At 48.6% G+C, this 16766-nt stretch overlaps 36 non-coding genes across 36 annotated transcripts; 19 read left to right on the top strand and 17 right to left on the bottom strand.

Moving 5' to 3' along the window:
- The first annotated feature begins 135 nt into the window (after nucleotides 1-135).
- TRNAY-GUA (transfer RNA tyrosine (anticodon GUA)) lies at nucleotides 136-221 on the top strand. Its single transcript is given in 2 exon segments — nucleotides 136-172; nucleotides 186-221. It is a non-coding gene; the product is annotated as a tRNA-Tyr (tRNA).
- Nucleotides 222-384: 163 nt separating this feature from the next.
- On the bottom strand, nucleotides 385-456 carry TRNAG-UCC (transfer RNA glycine (anticodon UCC)). Its single transcript has one exon. It is a non-coding gene; the product is annotated as a tRNA-Gly (tRNA).
- Nucleotides 457-1095: 639 nt separating this feature from the next.
- Nucleotides 1096-1181, top strand: TRNAY-GUA (transfer RNA tyrosine (anticodon GUA)). Its single transcript is given in 2 exon segments — nucleotides 1096-1132; nucleotides 1146-1181. It is a non-coding gene; the product is annotated as a tRNA-Tyr (tRNA).
- A 163-nt stretch (nucleotides 1182-1344) lies between these two features.
- Nucleotides 1345-1416, bottom strand: TRNAG-UCC (transfer RNA glycine (anticodon UCC)). Its single transcript has one exon. It is a non-coding gene; the product is annotated as a tRNA-Gly (tRNA).
- Nucleotides 1417-2058: 642 nt separating this feature from the next.
- Nucleotides 2059-2144, top strand: TRNAY-GUA (transfer RNA tyrosine (anticodon GUA)). The gene is given in 2 exon segments: nucleotides 2059-2095; nucleotides 2109-2144. It is a non-coding gene; the product is annotated as a tRNA-Tyr (tRNA).
- A 163-nt stretch (nucleotides 2145-2307) lies between these two features.
- On the bottom strand, nucleotides 2308-2379 carry TRNAG-UCC (transfer RNA glycine (anticodon UCC)). The gene has a single exon. It is a non-coding gene; the product is annotated as a tRNA-Gly (tRNA).
- A 627-nt stretch (nucleotides 2380-3006) lies between these two features.
- TRNAY-GUA (transfer RNA tyrosine (anticodon GUA)) lies at nucleotides 3007-3092 on the top strand. The gene is given in 2 exon segments: nucleotides 3007-3043; nucleotides 3057-3092. It is a non-coding gene; the product is annotated as a tRNA-Tyr (tRNA).
- A 163-nt stretch (nucleotides 3093-3255) lies between these two features.
- On the bottom strand, nucleotides 3256-3327 carry TRNAG-UCC (transfer RNA glycine (anticodon UCC)). The gene has a single exon. It is a non-coding gene; the product is annotated as a tRNA-Gly (tRNA).
- Nucleotides 3328-3965: 638 nt separating this feature from the next.
- TRNAY-GUA (transfer RNA tyrosine (anticodon GUA)) lies at nucleotides 3966-4051 on the top strand. The gene is given in 2 exon segments: nucleotides 3966-4002; nucleotides 4016-4051. It is a non-coding gene; the product is annotated as a tRNA-Tyr (tRNA).
- A 163-nt stretch (nucleotides 4052-4214) lies between these two features.
- TRNAG-UCC (transfer RNA glycine (anticodon UCC)) lies at nucleotides 4215-4286 on the bottom strand. Its single transcript has one exon. It is a non-coding gene; the product is annotated as a tRNA-Gly (tRNA).
- Nucleotides 4287-4928: 642 nt separating this feature from the next.
- TRNAY-GUA (transfer RNA tyrosine (anticodon GUA)) lies at nucleotides 4929-5014 on the top strand. Its single transcript is given in 2 exon segments — nucleotides 4929-4965; nucleotides 4979-5014. It is a non-coding gene; the product is annotated as a tRNA-Tyr (tRNA).
- Nucleotides 5015-5177: 163 nt separating this feature from the next.
- Nucleotides 5178-5249, bottom strand: TRNAG-UCC (transfer RNA glycine (anticodon UCC)). Its single transcript has one exon. It is a non-coding gene; the product is annotated as a tRNA-Gly (tRNA).
- Nucleotides 5250-5888: 639 nt separating this feature from the next.
- Nucleotides 5889-5974, top strand: TRNAY-GUA (transfer RNA tyrosine (anticodon GUA)). The gene is given in 2 exon segments: nucleotides 5889-5925; nucleotides 5939-5974. It is a non-coding gene; the product is annotated as a tRNA-Tyr (tRNA).
- A 162-nt stretch (nucleotides 5975-6136) lies between these two features.
- Nucleotides 6137-6208, bottom strand: TRNAG-UCC (transfer RNA glycine (anticodon UCC)). The gene has a single exon. It is a non-coding gene; the product is annotated as a tRNA-Gly (tRNA).
- Nucleotides 6209-6837: 629 nt separating this feature from the next.
- Nucleotides 6838-6923, top strand: TRNAY-GUA (transfer RNA tyrosine (anticodon GUA)). Its single transcript is given in 2 exon segments — nucleotides 6838-6874; nucleotides 6888-6923. It is a non-coding gene; the product is annotated as a tRNA-Tyr (tRNA).
- A 163-nt stretch (nucleotides 6924-7086) lies between these two features.
- On the bottom strand, nucleotides 7087-7158 carry TRNAG-UCC (transfer RNA glycine (anticodon UCC)). Its single transcript has one exon. It is a non-coding gene; the product is annotated as a tRNA-Gly (tRNA).
- Nucleotides 7159-7297: 139 nt separating this feature from the next.
- TRNAT-CGU (transfer RNA threonine (anticodon CGU)) lies at nucleotides 7298-7369 on the top strand. Its single transcript has one exon. It is a non-coding gene; the product is annotated as a tRNA-Thr (tRNA).
- Nucleotides 7370-7797: 428 nt separating this feature from the next.
- On the top strand, nucleotides 7798-7883 carry TRNAY-GUA (transfer RNA tyrosine (anticodon GUA)). Its single transcript is given in 2 exon segments — nucleotides 7798-7834; nucleotides 7848-7883. It is a non-coding gene; the product is annotated as a tRNA-Tyr (tRNA).
- Nucleotides 7884-8046: 163 nt separating this feature from the next.
- On the bottom strand, nucleotides 8047-8118 carry TRNAG-UCC (transfer RNA glycine (anticodon UCC)). Its single transcript has one exon. It is a non-coding gene; the product is annotated as a tRNA-Gly (tRNA).
- A 642-nt stretch (nucleotides 8119-8760) lies between these two features.
- TRNAY-GUA (transfer RNA tyrosine (anticodon GUA)) lies at nucleotides 8761-8846 on the top strand. The gene is given in 2 exon segments: nucleotides 8761-8797; nucleotides 8811-8846. It is a non-coding gene; the product is annotated as a tRNA-Tyr (tRNA).
- Nucleotides 8847-9009: 163 nt separating this feature from the next.
- Nucleotides 9010-9081, bottom strand: TRNAG-UCC (transfer RNA glycine (anticodon UCC)). Its single transcript has one exon. It is a non-coding gene; the product is annotated as a tRNA-Gly (tRNA).
- Nucleotides 9082-9719: 638 nt separating this feature from the next.
- Nucleotides 9720-9805, top strand: TRNAY-GUA (transfer RNA tyrosine (anticodon GUA)). The gene is given in 2 exon segments: nucleotides 9720-9756; nucleotides 9770-9805. It is a non-coding gene; the product is annotated as a tRNA-Tyr (tRNA).
- Nucleotides 9806-9968: 163 nt separating this feature from the next.
- On the bottom strand, nucleotides 9969-10040 carry TRNAG-UCC (transfer RNA glycine (anticodon UCC)). Its single transcript has one exon. It is a non-coding gene; the product is annotated as a tRNA-Gly (tRNA).
- Nucleotides 10041-10678: 638 nt separating this feature from the next.
- TRNAY-GUA (transfer RNA tyrosine (anticodon GUA)) lies at nucleotides 10679-10764 on the top strand. The gene is given in 2 exon segments: nucleotides 10679-10715; nucleotides 10729-10764. It is a non-coding gene; the product is annotated as a tRNA-Tyr (tRNA).
- A 163-nt stretch (nucleotides 10765-10927) lies between these two features.
- TRNAG-UCC (transfer RNA glycine (anticodon UCC)) lies at nucleotides 10928-10999 on the bottom strand. The gene has a single exon. It is a non-coding gene; the product is annotated as a tRNA-Gly (tRNA).
- Nucleotides 11000-11640: 641 nt separating this feature from the next.
- TRNAY-GUA (transfer RNA tyrosine (anticodon GUA)) lies at nucleotides 11641-11726 on the top strand. The gene is given in 2 exon segments: nucleotides 11641-11677; nucleotides 11691-11726. It is a non-coding gene; the product is annotated as a tRNA-Tyr (tRNA).
- A 163-nt stretch (nucleotides 11727-11889) lies between these two features.
- On the bottom strand, nucleotides 11890-11961 carry TRNAG-UCC (transfer RNA glycine (anticodon UCC)). Its single transcript has one exon. It is a non-coding gene; the product is annotated as a tRNA-Gly (tRNA).
- A 639-nt stretch (nucleotides 11962-12600) lies between these two features.
- On the top strand, nucleotides 12601-12686 carry TRNAY-GUA (transfer RNA tyrosine (anticodon GUA)). Its single transcript is given in 2 exon segments — nucleotides 12601-12637; nucleotides 12651-12686. It is a non-coding gene; the product is annotated as a tRNA-Tyr (tRNA).
- Nucleotides 12687-12849: 163 nt separating this feature from the next.
- TRNAG-UCC (transfer RNA glycine (anticodon UCC)) lies at nucleotides 12850-12921 on the bottom strand. The gene has a single exon. It is a non-coding gene; the product is annotated as a tRNA-Gly (tRNA).
- Nucleotides 12922-13562: 641 nt separating this feature from the next.
- On the top strand, nucleotides 13563-13648 carry TRNAY-GUA (transfer RNA tyrosine (anticodon GUA)). Its single transcript is given in 2 exon segments — nucleotides 13563-13599; nucleotides 13613-13648. It is a non-coding gene; the product is annotated as a tRNA-Tyr (tRNA).
- Nucleotides 13649-13811: 163 nt separating this feature from the next.
- Nucleotides 13812-13883, bottom strand: TRNAG-UCC (transfer RNA glycine (anticodon UCC)). The gene has a single exon. It is a non-coding gene; the product is annotated as a tRNA-Gly (tRNA).
- Nucleotides 13884-14523: 640 nt separating this feature from the next.
- Nucleotides 14524-14609, top strand: TRNAY-GUA (transfer RNA tyrosine (anticodon GUA)). The gene is given in 2 exon segments: nucleotides 14524-14560; nucleotides 14574-14609. It is a non-coding gene; the product is annotated as a tRNA-Tyr (tRNA).
- An 861-nt stretch (nucleotides 14610-15470) lies between these two features.
- Nucleotides 15471-15556, top strand: TRNAY-GUA (transfer RNA tyrosine (anticodon GUA)). Its single transcript is given in 2 exon segments — nucleotides 15471-15507; nucleotides 15521-15556. It is a non-coding gene; the product is annotated as a tRNA-Tyr (tRNA).
- Nucleotides 15557-15719: 163 nt separating this feature from the next.
- On the bottom strand, nucleotides 15720-15791 carry TRNAG-UCC (transfer RNA glycine (anticodon UCC)). The gene has a single exon. It is a non-coding gene; the product is annotated as a tRNA-Gly (tRNA).
- A 639-nt stretch (nucleotides 15792-16430) lies between these two features.
- On the top strand, nucleotides 16431-16516 carry TRNAY-GUA (transfer RNA tyrosine (anticodon GUA)). Its single transcript is given in 2 exon segments — nucleotides 16431-16467; nucleotides 16481-16516. It is a non-coding gene; the product is annotated as a tRNA-Tyr (tRNA).
- A 163-nt stretch (nucleotides 16517-16679) lies between these two features.
- On the bottom strand, nucleotides 16680-16751 carry TRNAG-UCC (transfer RNA glycine (anticodon UCC)). The gene has a single exon. It is a non-coding gene; the product is annotated as a tRNA-Gly (tRNA).
- Nucleotides 16752-16766: the final 15 nt, after the last annotated feature.

The raw sequence follows: 16766 nt of genomic DNA on the forward strand, positions 1-16766 counted from the left end.
GCGAGAGGTAGCGGGATCGATGCCCGCATCCTCCAAAACTTCCACTTGGCACTACCTTCAAATGAAGGGCCAACTTCTTTTTAGTTGGCACTGACACAAAAACCTAGGAAGCAGCTGCACGCATATCTGGCTAAACCTTCGATAGCTCAGCTGGTAGAGCGGAGGACTGTAGTAGCTAGTTAGCAATCCTTAGGTCGCTGGTTCGATTCCGGCTCGAAGGATGCTTTTGAGTGTCCGATAACCTTGCATGCTTCAACTTGGAGGCTCTCTTGCACAGACTTTGCAGCTGCATACCTCCTGGCCGCACTCTTTTTGAGCCTGACCGCACAACCATTGGCCTCTGGAGAGAGTGTTAACAAGAATACTTCAAAACAAGAGAAACAATGCGTTGGCCGGGAATCGAACCCGGGTCAACTGCTTGGAAGGCAGCTATGCTCACCACTATACCACCAACGCCATAGAATTCGCACCACTTCTCAATCGTGAAAATGCAACTCTCACCCCTAGTGTGACTAAAGCCAACTCTTCTGCTTCGTTAGTGGCTTGACAACAGTCAGACGGTAATGTGGCTTCTCGTAAGAGAGGTTTAAGCAGCAGCAGAGTGGCGCAGCGGGAGCGTGCTGGGCCCATAACCCAGAGGTCGATGGATCGAAACCATCCTCTGCTAGGCGCAGAGTTTTGTATTTTTCATGCTCCCAGGAAAAAGGTACCCCAAAAATTCACTGTCTCGTTCTTTCAGGCCACCCAAAGCCCAGCAAACTCCACTGTCCTTTATATTTCAAGGCACCAAAAAATCCACACTTAAAAAAAAAAAAAAAAAAAAAAAAAAAAGAAACCTTTCTTCTCCCATGGTCATAGCTTGGTTTAGGCATGATAACATGACTGCGGTGTGACCTGAGTGCCAGAAGCCAGCAACCGTAGAGGGGGATTAGCTCAAATGGTAGAGCGCTCGCTTAGCATGCGAGAGGTAGCGGGATCGATGCCCGCATCCTCCAAAACTTCCACTTGGCACTACCTTCAAATGAAGGGCCAACTTCTTTTTAGTTGGCACTGACACAAAAACCTAGGAAGCAGCTGCACGCATATCTGGCTAAACCTTCGATAGCTCAGCTGGTAGAGCGGAGGACTGTAGTAGCTAGTTAGCAATCCTTAGGTCGCTGGTTCGATTCCGGCTCGAAGGATGCTTTTGAGTGTCCGATAACCTTGCATGCTTCAACTTGGAGGCTCTCTTGCACAGACTTTGCAGCTGCATACCTCCTGGCCGCACTCTTTTTGAGCCTGACCGCACAACCATTGGCCTCTGGAGAGAGTGTTAACAAGAATACTTCAAAACAAGAGAAACAATGCGTTGGCCGGGAATCGAACCCGGGTCAACTGCTTGGAAGGCAGCTATGCTCACCACTATACCACCAACGCCATAGAATTCGCACCACTTCTCAATCGTGAAAATGCAACTCTCACCCCTAGTGTGACTAAAGCCAACTCTTCTGCTTCGTTAGTGGCTTGACAACAGTCAGACGGTAATGTGGCTTCTCGTAAGAGAGGTTTAAGCAGCAGCAGAGTGGCGCAGCGGGAGCGTGCTGGGCCCATAACCCAGAGGTCGATGGATCGAAACCATCCTCTGCTAGGCGCAGAGTTTTGTATTTTTCATGCTCCCAGGAAAAAGGTACCCCAAAAATTCACTGTCTCGTTCTTTCAGGCCACCCAAAGCCCAGCAAACTCCACTGTCCTTTATATTTAAGGCACCAAAAAATCCACACTTAAAAAAAAAAAAAAAAAAAAAAAAAAAAAAAAGAAACCTTTCTTCTCCCATGGTCAAAGCTTGGTTTAGGCATGATAACATGACTGCGGTGTGACCCGAGTGCCAGAAGCCAGCAACCGTAGAGGGGGATTAGCTCAAATGGTAGAGCGCTCGCTTAGCATGCGAGAGGTAGCGGGATCGATGCCCGCATCCTCCAAAACTTCCACTTGGCACTACCTTCAAATGAAGGGCCAACTTCTTTTTAGTTGGCACTGACACAAAAACCTAGGAAGCAGCTGCACGCATATCTGGCTAAACCTTCGATAGCTCAGCTGGTAGAGCGGAGGACTGTAGTAGCTAGTTAGCAATCCTTAGGTCGCTGGTTCGATTCCGGCTCGAAGGATGCTTTTGAGTGTCCGATAACCTTGCATGCTTCAACTTGGAGGCTCTCTTGCACAGACTTTGCAGCTGCATACCTCCTGGCCGCACTCTTTTTGAGCCTGACCGCACAACCATTGGCCTCTGGAGAGAGTGTTAACAAGAATACTTCAAAACAAGAGAAACAATGCGTTGGCCGGGAATCGAACCCGGGTCAACTGCTTGGAAGGCAGCTATGCTCACCACTATACCACCAACGCCATAGAATTCGCACCACTTCTCAATCGTGAAAATGCAACTCTCACCCCTAGTGTGACTAAAGCCAACTCTTCTGCTTCGTTAGTGGCTTGACAACAGTCAGACGGTAATGTGGCTTCTCGTAAGAGAGGTTTAAGCAGCAGCAGAGTGGCGCAGCGGGAGCGTGCTGGGCCCATAACCCAGAGGTCGATGGATCGAAACCATCCTCTGCTAGGCGCAGAGTTTTGTATTTTTCATGCTCCCAGGAAAAAGGTACCCCAAAAATTCACTGTCTCGTTCTTTCAGGCCACCCAAAGCCCAGCAAACTCCACTGTCCTTTATATTTAAGGCACCAAAAAATCCACACTTAAAAAAAAAAAAAAAAAGAAACCTTTCTTCTCCCATGGTCAAAGCTTGGTTTAGGCATGATAACATGACTGCGGTGTGACCCGAGTGCCAGAAGCCAGCAACCGTAGAGGGGGATTAGCTCAAATGGTAGAGCGCTCGCTTAGCATGCGAGAGGTAGCGGGATCGATGCCCGCATCCTCCAAAACTTCCACTTGGCACTACCTTCAAATGAAGGGCCAACTTCTTTTTAGTTGGCACTGACACAAAAACCTAGGAAGCAGCTGCACGCATATCTGGCTAAACCTTCGATAGCTCAGCTGGTAGAGCGGAGGACTGTAGTAGCTAGTTAGCAATCCTTAGGTCGCTGGTTCGATTCCGGCTCGAAGGATGCTTTTGAGTGTCCGATAACCTTGCATGCTTCAACTTGGAGGCTCTCTTGCACAGACTTTGCAGCTGCATACCTCCTGGCCGCACTCTTTTTGAGCCTGACCGCACAACCATTGGCCTCTGGAGAGAGTGTTAACAAGAATACTTCAAAACAAGAGAAACAATGCGTTGGCCGGGAATCGAACCCGGGTCAACTGCTTGGAAGGCAGCTATGCTCACCACTATACCACCAACGCCATAGAATTCGCACCACTTCTCAATCGTGAAAATGCAACTCTCACCCCTAGTGTGACTAAAGCCAACTCTTCTGCTTCGTTAGTGGCTTGACAACAGTCAGACGGTAATGTGGCTTCTCGTAAGAGAGGTTTAAGCAGCAGCAGAGTGGCGCAGCGGGAGCGTGCTGGGCCCATAACCCAGAGGTCGATGGATCGAAACCATCCTCTGCTAGGCGCAGAGTTTTGTATTTTTCATGCTCCCAGGAAAAAGGTACCCCAAAAATTCACTGTCTCGTTCTTTCAGGCCACCCAAAGCCCAGCAAACTCCACTGTCCTTTATATTTCAAGGCACCAAAAAATCCACACTTAAAAAAAAAAAAAAAAAAAAAAAAAAAGAAACCTTTCTTCTCCCATGGTCATAGCTTGGTTTAGGCATGATAACATGACTGCGGTGTGACCTGAGTGCCAGAAGCCAGCAACCGTAGAGGGGGATTAGCTCAAATGGTAGAGCGCTCGCTTAGCATGCGAGAGGTAGCGGGATCGATGCCCGCATCCTCCAAAACTTCCACTTGGCACTACCTTCAAATGAAGGGCCAACTTCTTTTTAGTTGGCACTGACACAAAAACCTAGGAAGCAGCTGCACGCATATCTGGCTAAACCTTCGATAGCTCAGCTGGTAGAGCGGAGGACTGTAGTAGCTAGTTAGCAATCCTTAGGTCGCTGGTTCGATTCCGGCTCGAAGGATGCTTTTGAGTGTCCGATAACCTTGCATGCTTCAACTTGGAGGCTCTCTTGCACAGACTTTGCAGCTGCATACCTCCTGGCCGCACTCTTTTTGAGCCTGACCGCACAACCATTGGCCTCTGGAGAGAGTGTTAACAAGAATACTTCAAAACAAGAGAAACAATGCGTTGGCCGGGAATCGAACCCGGGTCAACTGCTTGGAAGGCAGCTATGCTCACCACTATACCACCAACGCCATAGAATTCGCACCACTTCTCAATCGTGAAAATGCAACTCTCACCCCTAGTGTGACTAAAGCCAACTCTTCTGCTTCGTTAGTGGCTTGACAACAGTCAGACGGTAATGTGGCTTCTCGTAAGAGAGGTTTAAGCAGCAGCAGAGTGGCGCAGCGGGAGCGTGCTGGGCCCATAACCCAGAGGTCGATGGATCGAAACCATCCTCTGCTAGGCGCAGAGTTTTGTATTTTTCATGCTCCCAGGAAAAAGGTACCCCAAAAATTCACTGTCTCGTTCTTTCAGGCCACCCAAAGCCCAGCAAACTCCACTGTCCTTTATATTTAAGGCACCAAAAAATCCACACTTAAAAAAAAAAAAAAAAAAAAAAAAAAAAAAAAGAAACCTTTCTTCTCCCATGGTCAAAGCTTGGTTTAGGCATGATAACATGACTGCGGTGTGACCCGAGTGCCAGAAGCCAGCAACCGTAGAGGGGGATTAGCTCAAATGGTAGAGCGCTCGCTTAGCATGCGAGAGGTAGCGGGATCGATGCCCGCATCCTCCAAAACTTCCACTTGGCACTACCTTCAAATGAAGGGCCAACTTCTTTTTAGTTGGCACTGACACAAAAACCTAGGAAGCAGCTGCACGCATATCTGGCTAAACCTTCGATAGCTCAGCTGGTAGAGCGGAGGACTGTAGTAGCTAGTTAGCAATCCTTAGGTCGCTGGTTCGATTCCGGCTCGAAGGATGCTTTTGAGTGTCCGATAACCTTGCATGCTTCAACTTGGAGGCTCTCTTGCACAGACTTTGCAGCTGCATACCTCCTGGCCGCACTCTTTTTGAGCCTGACCGCACAACCATTGGCCTCTGGAGAGAGTGTTAACAAGAATACTTCAAAACAAGAGAAACAATGCGTTGGCCGGGAATCGAACCCGGGTCAACTGCTTGGAAGGCAGCTATGCTCACCACTATACCACCAACGCCATAGAATTCGCACCACTTCTCAATCGTGAAAATGCAACTCTCACCCCTAGTGTGACTAAAGCCAACTCTTCTGCTTCGTTAGTGGCTTGACAACAGTCAGACGGTAATGTGGCTTCTCGTAAGAGAGGTTTAAGCAGCAGCAGAGTGGCGCAGCGGGAGCGTGCTGGGCCCATAACCCAGAGGTCGATGGATCGAAACCATCCTCTGCTAGGCGCAGAGTTTTGTATTTTTCATGCTCCCAGGAAAAAGGTACCCCAAAAATTCACTGTCTCGTTCTTTCAGGCCACCCAAAGCCCAGCAAACTCCACTGTCCTTTATATTTCAAGGCACCAAAAAATCCACACTTAAAAAAAAAAAAAAAAAAAAAAAAAAAAGAAACCTTTCTTCTCCCATGGTCATAGCTTGGTTTAGGCATGATAACATGACTGCGGTGTGACCCGAGTGCCAGAAGCCAGCAACCGTAGAGGGGGATTAGCTCAAATGGTAGAGCGCTCGCTTAGCATGCGAGAGGTAGCGGGATCGATGCCCGCATCCTCCAAAACTTCCACTTGGCACTACCTTCAAATGAAGGGCCAACTTCTTTTTAGTTGGCACTGACACAAAAACCTAGGAAGCAGCTGCACGCATATCTGGCTAAACCTTCGATAGCTCAGCTGGTAGAGCGGAGGACTGTAGTAGCTAGTTAGCAATCCTTAGGTCGCTGGTTCGATTCCGGCTCGAAGGATGCTTTTGAGTGTCCGATACCTTGCATGCTTCAACTTGGAGGCTCTCTTGCACAGACTTTGCAGCTGCATACCTCCTGGCCGCACTCTTTTTGAGCCTGACCGCACAACCATTGGCCTCTGGAGAGAGTGTTAACAAGAATACTTCAAAACAAGAGAAACAATGCGTTGGCCGGGAATCGAACCCGGGTCAACTGCTTGGAAGGCAGCTATGCTCACCACTATACCACCAACGCCATAGAATTCGCACCACTTCTCAATCGTGAAAATGCAACTCTCACCCCTAGTGTGACTAAAGCCAACTCTTCTGCTTCGTTAGTGGCTTGACAACAGTCAGACGGTAATGTGGCTTCTCGTAAGAGAGGTTTAAGCAGCAGCAGAGTGGCGCAGCGGGAGCGTGCTGGGCCCATAACCCAGAGGTCGATGGATCGAAACCATCCTCTGCTAGGCGCAGAGTTTTGTATTTTTCATGCTCCCAGGAAAAAGGTACCCCAAAAATTCACTGTCTCGTTCTTTCAGGCCACCCAAAGCCCAGCAAACTCCACTGTCCTTTATATTTAAGGCACCAAAAAATCCACACTTAAAAAAAAAAAAAAAAAAAGAAACCTTTCTTCTCCCATGGTCAAAGCTTGGTTTAGGCATGATAACATGACTGCGGTGTGACCCGAGTGCCAGAAGCCAGCAACCGTAGAGGGGGATTAGCTCAAATGGTAGAGCGCTCGCTTAGCATGCGAGAGGTAGCGGGATCGATGCCCGCATCCTCCAAAACTTCCACTTGGCACTACCTTCAAATGAAGGGCCAACTTCTTTTTAGTTGGCACTGACACAAAAACCTAGGAAGCAGCTGCACGCATATCTGGCTAAACCTTCGATAGCTCAGCTGGTAGAGCGGAGGACTGTAGTAGCTAGTTAGCAATCCTTAGGTCGCTGGTTCGATTCCGGCTCGAAGGATGCTTTTGAGTGTCCGATAACCTTGCATGCTTCAACTTGGAGGCTCTCTTGCACAGACTTTGCAGCTGCATACCTCCTGGCCGCACTCTTTTTGAGCCTGACCGCACAACCATTGGCCTCTGGAGAGAGTGTTAACAAGAATACTTCAAAACAAGAGAAACAATGCGTTGGCCGGGAATCGAACCCGGGTCAACTGCTTGGAAGGCAGCTATGCTCACCACTATACCACCAACGCCATAGAATTCGCACCACTTCTCAATCGTGAAAATGCAACTCTCACCCCTAGTGTGACTAAAGCCAACTCTTCTGCTTCGTTAGTGGCTTGACAACAGTCAGACGGTAATGTGGCTTCTCGTAAGAGAGGTTTAAGCAGCAGCAGAGTGGCGCAGCGGGAGCGTGCTGGGCCCGTAACCCAGAGGTCGATGGATCGAAACCATCCTCTGCTAGGCGCAGAGTTTTGTATTTTTCATGCTCCCAGGAAAAAGGTACCCCAAAAATTCACTGTCTCGTTCTTTCAGGCCACCCAAAGCCCAGCAAACTCCACTGTCCTTTATATTTCAAGGCACCAAAAAATCCACACTTAAAAAAAAAAAAAAAAAAAAAAAAAAAAGAAACCTTTCTTCTCCCATGGTCATAGCTTGGTTTAGGCATGATAACATGACTGCGGTGTGACCTGAGTGCCAGAAGCCAGCAACCGTAGAGGGGGATTAGCTCAAATGGTAGAGCGCTCGCTTAGCATGCGAGAGGTAGCGGGATCGATGCCCGCATCCTCCAAAACTTCCACTTGGCACTACCTTCAAATGAAGGGCCAACTTCTTTTTAGTTGGCACTGACACAAAAACCTAGGAAGCAGCTGCACGCATATCTGGCTAAACCTTCGATAGCTCAGCTGGTAGAGCGGAGGACTGTAGTAGCTAGTTAGCAATCCTTAGGTCGCTGGTTCGATTCCGGCTCGAAGGATGCTTTTGAGTGTCCGATAACCTTGCATGCTTCAACTTGGAGGCTCTCTTGCACAGACTTTGCAGCTGCATACCTCCTGGCCGCACTCTTTTTGAGCCTGACCGCACAACCATTGGCCTCTGGAGAGAGTGTTAACAAGAATACTTCAAAACAAGAGAAACAATGCGTTGGCCGGGAATCGAACCCGGGTCAACTGCTTGGAAGGCAGCTATGCTCACCACTATACCACCAACGCCATAGAATTCGCACCACTTCTCAATCGTGAAAATGCAACTCTCACCCCTAGTGTGACTAAAGCCAACTCTTCTGCTTCGTTAGTGGCTTGACAACAGTCAGACGGTAATGTGGCTTCTCGTAAGAGAGGTTTAAGCAGCAGCAGAGTGGCGCAGCGGGAGCGTGCTGGGCCCATAACCCAGAGGTCGATGGATCGAAACCATCCTCTGCTAGGCGCAGAGTTTTGTATTTTTCATGCTCCCAGGAAAAAGGTACCCCAAAAATTCACTGTCTCGTTCTTTCAGGCCACCCAAAGCCCAGCAAACTCCACTGTCCTTTATATTTAAGGCACCAAAAAATCCACACTTAAAAAAAAAAAAAAAAAAAAAAAAAAAAAAAAGAAACCTTTCTTCTCCCATGGTCAAAGCTTGGTTTAGGCATGATAACATGACTGCGGTGTGACCCGAGTGCCAGAAGCCAGCAACCGTAGAGGGGGATTAGCTCAAATGGTAGAGCGCTCGCTTAGCATGCGAGAGGTAGCGGGATCGATGCCCGCATCCTCCAAAACTTCCACTTGGCACTACCTTCAAATGAAGGGCCAACTTCTTTTTAGTTGGCACTGACACAAAAACCTAGGAAGCAGCTGCACGCATATCTGGCTAAACCTTCGATAGCTCAGCTGGTAGAGCGGAGGACTGTAGTAGCTAGTTAGCAATCCTTAGGTCGCTGGTTCGATTCCGGCTCGAAGGATGCTTTTGAGTGTCCGATAACCTTGCATGCTTCAACTTGGAGGCTCTCTTGCACAGACTTTGCAGCTGCATACCTCCTGGCCGCACTCTTTTTGAGCCTGACCGCACAACCATTGGCCTCTGGAGAGAGTGTTAACAAGAATACTTCAAAACAAGAGAAACAATGCGTTGGCCGGGAATCGAACCCGGGTCAACTGCTTGGAAGGCAGCTATGCTCACCACTATACCACCAACGCCATAGAATTCGCACCACTTCTCAATCGTGAAAATGCAACTCTCACCCCTAGTGTGACTAAAGCCAACTCTTCTGCTTCGTTAGTGGCTTGACAACAGTCAGACGGTAATGTGGCTTCTCGTAAGAGAGGTTTAAGCAGCAGCAGAGTGGCGCAGCGGGAGCGTGCTGGGCCCATAACCCAGAGGTCGATGGATCGAAACCATCCTCTGCTAGGCGCAGAGTTTTGTATTTTTCATGCTCCCAGGAAAAAGGTACCCCAAAAATTCACTGTCTCGTTCTTTCAGGCCACCCAAAGCCCAGCAAACTCCACTGTCCTTTATATTTCAAGGCACCAAAAAATCCACACTTAAAAAAAAAAAAAAAAAAAAAAAAAAAGAAACCTTTCTTCTCCCATGGTCATAGCTTGGTTTAGGCATGATAACATGACTGCGGTGTGACCCGAGTGCCAGAAGCCAGCAACCGTAGAGGGGGATTAGCTCAAATGGTAGAGCGCTCGCTTAGCATGCGAGAGGTAGCGGGATCGATGCCCGCATCCTCCAAAACTTCCACTTGGCACTACCTTCAAATGAAGGGCCAACTTCTTTTTAGTTGGCACTGACACAAAAACCTAGGAAGCAGCTGCACGCATATCTGGCTAAACCTTCGATAGCTCAGCTGGTAGAGCGGAGGACTGTAGTAGCTAGTTAGCAATCCTTAGGTCGCTGGTTCGATTCCGGCTCGAAGGATGCTTTTGAGTGTCCGATAACCTTGCATGCTTCAACTTGGAGGCTCTCTTGCACAGACTTTGCAGCTGCATACCTCCTGGCCGCACTCTTTTTGAGCCTGACCGCACAACCATTGGCCTCTGGAGAGAGTGTTAACAAGAATACTTCAAAACAAGAGAAACAATGCGTTGGCCGGGAATCGAACCCGGGTCAACTGCTTGGAAGGCAGCTATGCTCACCACTATACCACCAACGCCATAGAATTCGCACCACTTCTCAATCGTGAAAATGCAACTCTCACCCCTAGTGTGACTAAAGCCAACTCTTCTGCTTCGTTAGTGGCTTGACAACAGTCAGACGGTAATGTGGCTTCTCGTAAGAGAGGTTTAAGCAGCAGCAGAGTGGCGCAGCGGGAGCGTGCTGGGCCCATAACCCAGAGGTCGATGGATCGAAACCATCCTCTGCTAGGCGCAGAGTTTTGTATTTTTCATGCTCCCAGGAAAAAGGTACCCCAAAAATTCACTGTCTCGTTCTTTCAGGCCACCCAAAGCCCAGCAAACTCCACTGTCCTTTATATTTCAAGGCACCAAAAAATCCACACTTAAAAAAAAAAAAAAAAAAAAAAAAAAAGAAACCTTTCTTCTCCCATGGTCATAGCTTGGTTTAGGCATGATAACATGACTGCGGTGTGACCCGAGTGCCAGAAGCCAGCAACCGTAGAGGGGGATTAGCTCAAATGGTAGAGCGCTCGCTTAGCATGCGAGAGGTAGCGGGATCGATGCCCGCATCCTCCAAAACTTCCACTTGGCACTACCTTCAAATGAAGGGCCAACTTCTTTTTAGTTGGCACTGACACAAAAACCTAGGAAGCAGCTGCACGCATATCTGGCTAAACCTTCGATAGCTCAGCTGGTAGAGCGGAGGACTGTAGTAGCTAGTTAGCAATCCTTAGGTCGCTGGTTCGATTCCGGCTCGAAGGATGCTTTTGAGTGTCCGATAACCTTGCATGCTTCAACTTGGAGGCTCTCTTGCACAGACTTTGCAGCTGCATACCTCCTGGCCGCACTCTTTTTGAGCCTGACCGCACAACCATTGGCCTCTGGAGAGAGTGTTAACAAGAATACTTCAAAACAAGAGAAACAATGCGTTGGCCGGGAATCGAACCCGGGTCAACTGCTTGGAAGGCAGCTATGCTCACCACTATACCACCAACGCCATAGAATTCGCACCACTTCTCAATCGTGAAAATGCAACTCTCACCCCTAGTGTGACTAAAGCCAACTCTTCTGCTTCGTTAGTGGCTTGACAACAGTCAGACGGTAATGTGGCTTCTCGTAAGAGAGGTTTAAGCAGCAGCAGAGTGGCGCAGCGGGAGCGTGCTGGGCCCATAACCCAGAGGTCGATGGATCGAAACCATCCTCTGCTAGGCGCAGAGTTTTGTATTTTTCATGCTCCCAGGAAAAAGGTACCCCAAAAATTCACTGTCTCGTTCTTTCAGGCCACCCAAAGCCCAGCAAACTCCACTGTCCTTTATATTTAAGGCACCAAAAAATCCACACTTAAAAAAAAAAAAAAAAAAAAAAAAAAAAAAAGAAACCTTTCTTCTCCCATGGTCAAAGCTTGGTTTAGGCATGATAACATGACTGCGGTGTGACCCGAGTGCCAGAAGCCAGCAACCGTAGAGGGGGATTAGCTCAAATGGTAGAGCGCTCGCTTAGCATGCGAGAGGTAGCGGGATCGATGCCCGCATCCTCCAAAACTTCCACTTGGCACTACCTTCAAATGAAGGGCCAACTTCTTTTTAGTTGGCACTGACACAAAAACCTAGGAAGCAGCTGCACGCATATCTGGCTAAACCTTCGATAGCTCAGCTGGTAGAGCGGAGGACTGTAGTAGCTAGTTAGCAATCCTTAGGTCGCTGGTTCGATTCCGGCTCGAAGGATGCTTTTGAGTGTCCGATAACCTTGCATGCTTCAACTTGGAGGCTCTCTTGCACAGACTTTGCAGCTGCATACCTCCTGGCCGCACTCTTTTTGAGCCTGACCGCACAACCATTGGCCTCTGGAGAGAGTGTTAACAAGAATACTTCAAAACAAGAGAAACAATGCGTTGGCCGGGAATCGAACCCGGGTCAACTGCTTGGAAGGCAGCTATGCTCACCACTATACCACCAACGCCATAGAATTCGCACCACTTCTCAATCGTGAAAATGCAACTCTCACCCCTAGTGTGACTAAAGCCAACTCTTCTGCTTCGTTAGTGGCTTGACAACAGTCAGACGGTAATGTGGCTTCTCGTAAGAGAGGTTTAAGCAGCAGCAGAGTGGCGCAGCGGGAGCGTGCTGGGCCCATAACCCAGAGGTCGATGGATCGAAACCATCCTCTGCTAGGCGCAGAGTTTTGTATTTTTCATGCTCCCAGGAAAAAGGTACCCCAAAAATTCACTGTCTCGTTCTTTCAGGCCACCCAAAGCCCAGCAAACTCCACTGTCCTTTATATTTCAAGGCACCAAAAAATCCACACTTAAAAAAAAAAAAAAAAAAAAAAAAAAAAGAAACCTTTCTTCTCCCATGGTCATAGCTTGGTTTAGGCATGATAACATGACTGCGGTGTGACCCGAGTGCCAGAAGCCAGCAACCGTAGAGGGGGATTAGCTCAAATGGTAGAGCGCTCGCTTAGCATGCGAGAGGTAGCGGGATCGATGCCCGCATCCTCCAAAACTTCCACTTGGCACTACCTTCAAATGAAGGGCCAACTTCTTTTTAGTTGGCACTGACACAAAAACCTAGGAAGCAGCTGCACGCATATCTGGCTAAACCTTCGATAGCTCAGCTGGTAGAGCGGAGGACTGTAGTAGCTAGTTAGCAATCCTTAGGTCGCTGGTTCGATTCCGGCTCGAAGGATGCTTTTGAGTGTCCGATAACCTTGCATGCTTCAACTTGGAGGCTCTCTTGCACAGACTTTGCAGCTGCATACCTCCTGGCCGCACTCTTTTTGAGCCTGACCGCACAACCATTGGCCTCTGGAGAGAGTGTTAACAAGAATACTTCAAAACAAGAGAAACAATGCGTTGGCCGGGAATCGAACCCGGGTCAACTGCTTGGAAGGCAGCTATGCTCACCACTATACCACCAACGCCATAGAATTCGCACCACTTCTCAATCGTGAAAATGCAACTCTCACCCCTAGTGTGACTAAAGCCAACTCTTCTGCTTCGTTAGTGGCTTGACAACAGTCAGACGGTAATGTGGCTTCTCGTAAGAGAGGTTTAAGCAGCAGCAGAGTGGCGCAGCGGGAGCGTGCTGGGCCCATAACCCAGAGGTCGATGGATCGAAACCATCCTCTGCTAGGCGCAGAGTTTTGTATTTTTCATGCTCCCAGGAAAAAGGTACCCCAAAAATTCACTGTCTCGTTCTTTCAGGCCACCCAAAGCCCAGCAAACTCCACTGTCCTTTATATTTAAGGCACCAAAAAATCCACACTTAAAAAAAAAAAAAAAAAAAAAAAAAAAAAAAGAAACCTTTCTTCTCCCATGGTCAAAGCTTGGTTTAGGCATGATAACATGACTGCGGTGTGACCCGAGTGCCAGAAGCCAGCAACCGTAGAGGGGGATTAGCTCAAATGGTAGAGCGCTCGCTTAGCATGCGAGAGGTAGCGGGATCGATGCCCGCATCCTCCAAAACTTCCACTTGGCACTACCTTCAAATGAAGGGCCAACTTCTTTTTAGTTGGCACTGACACAAAAACCTAGGAAGCAGCTGCACGCATATCTGGCTAAACCTTCGATAGCTCAGCTGGTAGAGCGGAGGACTGTAGTAGCTAGTTAGCAATCCTTAGGTCGCTGGTTCGATTCCGGCTCGAAGGATGCTTTTGAGTGTCCGATAACCTTGCATGCTTCAACTTGGAGGCTCTCTTGCACAGACTTTGCAGCTGCATACCTCCTGGCCGCACTCTTTTTGAGCCTGACCGCACAACCATTGGCCTCTGGAGAGAGTGTTAACAAGAATACTTCAAAACAAGAGAAACAATGCGTTGGCCGGGAATCGAACCCGGGTCAACTGCTTGGAAGGCAGCTATGCTCACCACTATACCACCAACGCCATAGAATTCGCACCACTTCTCAATCGTGAAAATGCAACTCTCACCCCTAGTGTGACTAAAGCCAACTCTTCTGCTTCGTTAGTGGCTTGACAACAGTCAGACGGTAATGTGGCTTCTCGTAAGAGAGGTTTAAGCAGCAGCAGAGTGGCGCAGCGGGAGCGTGCTGGGCCCATAACCCAGAGGTCGATGGATCGAAACCATCCTCTGCTAGGCGCAGAGTTTTGTATTTTTCATGCTCCCAGGAAAAAGGTACCCCAAAAATTCACTGTCTCGTTCTTTCAGGCCACCCAAAGCCCAGCAAACTCCACTGTCCTTTATATTTCAAGGCACCAAAAAATCCACACTTAAAAAAAAAAAAAAAAAAAAAAAAAAAAAGAAACCTTTCTTCTCCCATGGTCATAGCTTGGTTTAGGCATGATAACATGACTGCGGTGTGACCCGAGTGCCAGAAGCCAGCAACCGTAGAGGGGGATTAGCTCAAATGGTAGAGCGCTCGCTTAGCATGCGAGAGGTAGCGGGATCGATGCCCGCATCCTCCAAAACTTCCACTTGGCACTACCTTCAAATGAAGGGCCAACTTCTTTTTAGTTGGCACTGACACAAAAACCTAGGAAGCAGCTGCACGCATATCTGGCTAAACCTTCGATAGCTCAGCTGGTAGAGCGGAGGACTGTAGTAGCTAGTTAGCAATCCTTAGGTCGCTGGTTCGATTCCGGCTCGAAGGATGCTTTTGAGTGTCCGATACCTTGCATGCTTCAACTTGGAGGCTCTCTTGCACAGACTTTGCAGCTGCATACCTCCTGGCCGCACTCTTTTTGAGCCTGACCGCACAACCATTGGCCTCTGGAGAGAGTGTTAACAAGAATACTTCAAAACAAGAGAAACAAGGCGTTGGCCGGGAATCGAACCCGGGTCAACTGCTTGGAAGGCAGCTATGCTCACCACTATACCACCAACGCCATAGAATTCGCACCACTTCTCAATCGTGAAAATGCAACTCTCACCCCTAGTGTGACTAAAGCCAACTCTTCTGCTTCGTTAGTGGCTTGACAACAGTCAGACGGTAATGTGGCTTCTCGTAAGAGAGGTTTAAGCAGCAGCAGAGTGGCGCAGCGGGAGCGTGCTGGGCCCATAACCCAGAGGTCGATGGATCGAAACCATCCTCTGCTAGGCGCAGAGTTTTGTATTTTTCATGCTCCCAGGAAAAAGGTACCCCAAAAATTCACTGTCTCGTTCTTTCAGGCCACCCAAAGCCCAGCAAACTCCACTGTCCTTTATATTTAAGGCACCAAAAAATCCACACTTAAAAAAAAAAAAAAAAAGAAACCTTTCTTCTCCCATGGTCAAAGCTTGGTTTAGGCATGATAACATGACTGCGGTGTGACCCGAGTGCCAGAAGCCAGCAACCGTAGAGGGGGATTAGCTCAAATGGTAGAGCGCTCGCTTAGCATGCGAGAGGTAGCGGGATCGATGCCCGCATCCTCCAAAACTTCCACTTGGCACTACCTTCAAATGAAGGGCCAACTTCTTTTTAGTTGGCACTGACACAAAAACCTAGGAAGCAGCTGCACGCATATCTGGCTAAACCTTCGATAGCTCAGCTGGTAGAGCGGAGGACTGTAGTAGCTAGTTAGCAATCCTTAGGTCGCTGGTTCGATTCCGGCTCGAAGGATGCTTTTGAGTGTCCGATAACCTTGCATGCTTCAACTTGGAGGCTCTCTTGCACAGACTTTGCAGCTGCATACCTCCTGGCCGCACTCTTTTTGAGCCTGACCGCACAACCATTGGCCTCTGGAGAGAGTGTTAACAAGAATACTTCAAAACAAGAGAAACAATGCGTTGGCCGGGAATCGAACCCGGGTCAACTGCTTGGAAGGCAGCTATGCTCACCACTATACCACCAACGCCATAGAATTCGCACCACTTCTCAATCGTGAAAATGCAACTCTCACCCCTAGTGTGACTAAAGCCAACTCTTCTGCTTCGTTAGTGGCTTGACAACAGTCAGACGGTAATGTGGCTTCTCGTAAGAGAGGTTTAAGCAGCAGCAGAGTGGCGCAGCGGGAGCGTGCTGGGCCCATAACCCAGAGGTCGATGGATCGAAACCATCCTCTGCTAGGCGCAGAGTTTTGTATTTTTCATGCTCCCAGGAAAAAGGTACCCCAAAAATTCACTGTCTCGTTCTTTCAGGCCACCCAAAGCCCAGCAAACTCCACTGTCCTTTATATTTAAGGCACCAAAAAATCCACACTTAAAAAAAAAAAAAAAAAAAAAAAAAAAAAGAAACCTTTCTTCTCCCATGGTCAAAGCTTGGTTTAGGCATGATAACATGACTGCGGTGTGACCCGAGTGCCAGAAGCCAGCAACCGTAGAGGGGGATTAGCTCAAATGGTAGAGCGCTCGCTTAGCATGCGAGAGGTAGCGGGATCGATGCCCGCATCCTCCAAAACTTCCACTTGGCACTACCTTCAAATGAAGGGCCAACTTCTTTTTAGTTGGCACTGACACAAAAACCTAGGAAGCAGCTGCACGCATATCTGGCTAAACCTTCGATAGCTCAGCTGGTAGAGCGGAGGACTGTAGTAGCTAGTTAGCAATCCTTAGGTCGCTGGTTCGATTCCGGCTCGAAGGATGCTTTTGAGTGTCCGATAACCTTGCATGCTTCAACTTGGAGGCTCTCTTGCACAGACTTTGCAGCTGCATACCTCCTGGCCGCACTCTTTTTGAGCCTGACCGCACAACCATTGGCCTCTGGAGAGAGTGTTAACAAGAATACTTCAAAACAAGAGAAACAATGCGTTGGCCGGGAATCGAACCCGGGTCAACTGCTTGGAAGGCAGCTATGCTCACCACTATACCACCAACGCCATAGAATTCGCACC

This window comes from Eleutherodactylus coqui, chromosome 1 (genome assembly GCF_035609145.1).
Source record: "Eleutherodactylus coqui strain aEleCoq1 chromosome 1, aEleCoq1.hap1, whole genome shotgun sequence".
Lineage (NCBI taxonomy): Eukaryota > Metazoa > Chordata > Amphibia > Anura > Eleutherodactylidae > Eleutherodactylus > Eleutherodactylus coqui.